The sequence below is a fragment of the Musa acuminata genome, chromosome BXJ2-6 (assembly GCF_036884655.1).
Source record: "Musa acuminata AAA Group cultivar baxijiao chromosome BXJ2-6, Cavendish_Baxijiao_AAA, whole genome shotgun sequence".
NCBI classification, from domain to species: Eukaryota; Viridiplantae; Streptophyta; class Magnoliopsida; order Zingiberales; family Musaceae; genus Musa; species Musa acuminata.
This window is the reverse complement of record NC_088343.1, coordinates 17281950-17286521: the sequence shown is the minus strand read 5'-3', so window position 1 is coordinate 17286521 and position 4572 is coordinate 17281950. Positions and strand designations below refer to the sequence as shown.

Here is a 4572-nt window from a genome sequence, read left to right as displayed (position 1 = left end):
GATTTATCTAACTCATACTCGACCAAATATTATATTCTTTGTTGGTGTAGTATCCAGGTTTATGCATAGCCCAAGCAAACATCATCTCGGAGCTGTTAAAAGAATTCTGTGTTATATTATTGGAACTACAGATTATAATATTTGGTATTCTTATAATTTTAAATGTAAATTGTTTGATTTCATTGATAGTGATTGGGCAAGAGCTTTAGATGATAGAAAGAATACTTCAGGCAATATTTTTAGCCTCGCATCAGGAGCTATATCTTGGATTTTAAAAAAAAAAGCAACAATTGCATTATCGATATCGGAAGTAGAATATGTAGCCGCAACATCAGTAGCTTGTCAAGCAATATGGCTTAGAAGACTTCCTAAAGATTTTCATCAAGAATAAAAAGAAGCAATAGAAATATTTTATGACAACAAAGCCACAATTGCTATGATGAAGAATCCAATATTTTATAAAAGAACGAAGCATATAGAAATACGCTATCATTTCATGATCTTGTAGCAAGTGGAGCAGATATCCTCACCAAGTCACTTCAAGTTCAAAAGCATATTTATTTCATGTCGCAAATCGATGTATATAACTATGAATCAAGGGGGAGTGTTGAGAATTAATTCACAGTAGTTATCTAGGTACTTACCATGATCTAGTAGTTATTGATAGTTACCATGATCTAGATATTATAGGCTAGTTTTAAGAACTAGCTCAATTATGGGTGACATGGTGATACGGGTAGTTACCATTAGACCCTATAAATAGAATCGGACCGTAGTTCATGAAGCAAGATAGAAGGGAGAATACAATTGAGAATATCTTGTAAATGTTTTATGTTAATATTATTGTTTTAAATACTACATTAATTTTCTTGAATGAAAAAGATTCTTTTTATTTGTATCGTAGTATTTTATTTTAATTAAGTTAAACTATTCCCATAATAATAATAATTTTATGGGCTACTTAGATAAAATTATTTAGAATATGATCAGAACTAATTAAAATAGGATAGCTATATAAGATAATTAGGTACGCATAACTCTCAACAAGATCGTAGGGTGTATATCGTAATAAAGAACTGGTCAGCACTCCTCTGTCTCGTACAATTACGGCGACGAAGGAAGAATTCTCCTCTCCTTGTCATCCACAATACCCCAAGGATAGAAATGGAGCGATCTCAGATCTGATTTGCTCTCAGATGCCTAATCCTAGCTCTGCTCCTCTCTTGGGCTGTGGCCGATGACAACGTCTTTGTCCTCAGATTTGCTCTCGGATGCCTAATCCTAGCTCTGCTCCTCTCCTTGGCTGTGGCCGATGACAATGTCTTCGTCCTCACGGAAGCCAACTTCGAGAAGGAGGTTGGCCAACGTCTTCGTCCTCAGGTTTGCTCTCGAATGCCTAATCCTAGCTCTGCTCCTCTCCTGGGCTGTGGCCGATGACAATGTCTTCGTCCTCACGGAGGCCAACTTCGAGAAGGAGGTCGGCCAACGTCTTCGTCCTCAGGTTTGCTCTCGGATGCTCCTCCATTTCGTTTTGGTTTCTTGTCAATCATCGAATCCGCTTTGGTCTTTGCCGCCTTGTAACCATTTTAGAACAGTTCTCTGATCCGATCGAGATACCGAGGACACATGATGCGTGGATGTTGTCCTTTCTGCCGGATGAGGGGGCATTGGCTTGATTTCGATGGATCTTGTCATCAGCTATTATTACCATCTGATTCGCAGCTCCTATGATATCAAATACTGTTCGAGTGACTTGTACAATCTTTCGGAGATCAAGTGGATTCTTCGTTTGTGTTTCTTTCTTTTATCACTTCCTTTCGTATTGAAACAGTAGCTCCGATATGATGATGAAAAGTTAGTTAGGAGAGTAGAGTTCGATAGAGGAACTACAAAACCAGAAGCTTTCTATTTCATATATCTAGCCTTTGTTTGAATGTGCTTTTGTTGGCAGGTGCGGCCATTGTAAGAAGCTTGCCCCGAGTATGAAACGTTTGGTTCAAGGTTTAAGAAGGCAATGCCTGTTTTGATTGGGAAGGTTAGTCTTATTCTAATTGTAATGGTAAATGGATTTAGGATGTTTGCTAAATGCTCTAGTTTTTAATTAGTTCAATTCGGAACTTGGAATTTGAAATTTCTTGGGTTTGGTATTGTCGGAGATATTACAATTTTTTTATTAACTATTTGTGCATTTTTTCATGGTTTTACCCCTCTTAGAGGGCCAAAGTAATAAATTACATTGCTTCCTATTCTTATTTATTTCTTATTTTTCTTTTATTTTTAAAGTTAAAAGCATTATTAATTGGAATTCTGAGAAAATTTTTTTGATGATTAACATCAAAGTGATGTTGCAAGGACAATTTCTGATGATTAGAATGCCTCCCATTATTATTCAAAATGAAATTTCTGAATGATGATCTTACTATATATTTTCTATGGCAAATGCTCTGAAGTTCTCTGTGATTCTTGTTCATTGTCAAAATAAGATAATTGTTTTGCTATATGACTTGAAATTTGATAAAATTATTAGTGCCATGAAATGGAGATAATTTAGGTATCTCAGATAGTTATCATAGTCAGAACAACAAATTGTACGTTTATCTTGTTCAGGCTAGTATATTAACTGTCTCCGTGTAGGTGGTTATCCTACATTGAAGTTTTTCCCCAATAGCAGCAAAGCTGGTGAAGACTATAAGGGTGGACGCGATTTAGATGACTTTGTTGAATTTATTAATGACAAGTGTGGAACCAATCGTGATGCAAAAGGTCAACTTCCATCATAGGTTATGGGGTGATAGATTATGAAGGATGATGTTTACGAGTTTTGTCAATCAATTTTTTTTAAACAAGTGGAGCTTTAGTGAAAGAATTTATGAGTGCCTCTAATGATGAACGGAAGGCAATTTTATGCTGGAATGGAAAAGTCAAAAAGCTAACAGGTTATTCTGCAAGGTACTCCTTTTTTTTCTTGAGCTGTTGAAACTGTAAATGTTTTATCAGCTCGGTTACTTTGTGGTGTGTTACTTCTTTTACTATCGTTTCTTTTGTGTCTCACATACACACTTATAATAGTTCTGATTGATGATAAATTCATGTATTATCTAGTCTTTTATTGTTAATTATAATGGCAAAATATATTGGGCTGATAGTCCACAAGTTCAGCTCATAGTGGGCTTTAACAGTCAACAACCGACCTATTTGAATGAATTCTCAATCATCCATGTAGTATTCTCATTTTAGCTTAGAGCAGATCTATTTGAATATTGTGCACAGTGATGTAATCCTTTTATTCCAGTTATTTTCTTGAGATTGTTGCTTAGGTTTTGGACAAAAAATTAAGATTTATATATTCATTATTCTTATAGTAGATTATCTCTAGTTTACCTATCATTTTTACCCTTCAAGTTGGAGGGATTTTTTACGTAAATATTGGTGTTATATTTGATTGTAATTCTATTTAATTTTGTTACGTATTATGATATATTAGTATTTGTTCATATATAAAAATTTATTCTTTTTTATATTCCATCAAAATATACCATTATAAACTCTGATTAATAGAAGAGTTCTTAGCACTTTTTCTTCACTGCCGTTAGTTGCATCTCCTACCTTTTTACGCCTATTTTTCATTATTATGGTACCAATACATGTAGTCGAGATTTAGATTTTGTACGGTAGCCACCAACTTGTCAAAGCTTTATTGGAGTTTTCTGATTGTCACATACCATTCATTATGTGTTAAAAACTTTTTTCTTTTGCTCTTTTTAACATTCTGTAATTATACTGAACAGAGAAGTAAAACTATAGGTGGTAAGATTGCTTCTATGCGAGTCTTGGCATCACAATGAAATTGCTTCTTTGTGACTTGAGCGATGAAAATTTAAGTTACCAGAAGAGTTTCTTGTCTTCTAGAGGAAAACTGCACAGGGTGACCCAATCTTAGTGGGATCCTCATGCAGTGAGCTTCAACCATATGATTGTTGTATTAGCCATCATTTACATTCCATTGCCATGATTTCTCCAAACCTCAAACAAAAGAAAAAAAGAAGACTTGCATGTTGGAAAAGGTAATAAAAATAATCTTTTGTTTTGTTTTTGTTTTATTTCCTCTGATTGTGCCTAGTTACCTTTTTGATATGCTAACATGGAAAGACTTGCATGTTTTGTATACTGTAATAGTCGATCAGTCCAGTCCTTCCCAGGCAGACGAGTTCATTATCAGGAATACTTACAGCAGGGTCTTGAGCCCCTTGTGTTAGAGATTCCGCATCTGAATTAATTTGTCCTTTTAATTCGGACCAGATCCTGTATTTTGTTATCTTTCCAATTTAAATCGAGCTTGTGGTGATCTTCACGGCTAGATTAATATTCAGATGGTCTTGTTGTATTAAGACAAAAGAGCTGGGAAGAAGCATGATATTTGCTTCCTAACTCATGTTAGTTGGAGCTCAGAATCTCAGAATCCTTTAATGCATTCATTGTTGATGTTTATCTGCTCAATCTTAGCTTCTCGAGTGCCATCGCTGATCTGAGCAACAGACGCAATAATCTTCATGGCACCTTTGTGCAAGCATG

The 4572-nt window shown here is 35.0% G+C and overlaps 1 long non-coding RNA gene across 1 annotated transcript; it reads left to right on the top strand.

Moving 5' to 3' along the window:
• The first annotated feature begins 1059 nt into the window (after window positions 1-1059).
• On the top strand, window positions 1060-2948 carry LOC135615140 (uncharacterized). Its single transcript, XR_010487868.1, has 2 exons — window positions 1060-2035; window positions 2635-2948. It is a non-coding gene; the product is annotated as an uncharacterized LOC135615140 (long non-coding RNA).
• The last annotated feature ends 1624 nt before the right edge of the window (window positions 2949-4572 follow it).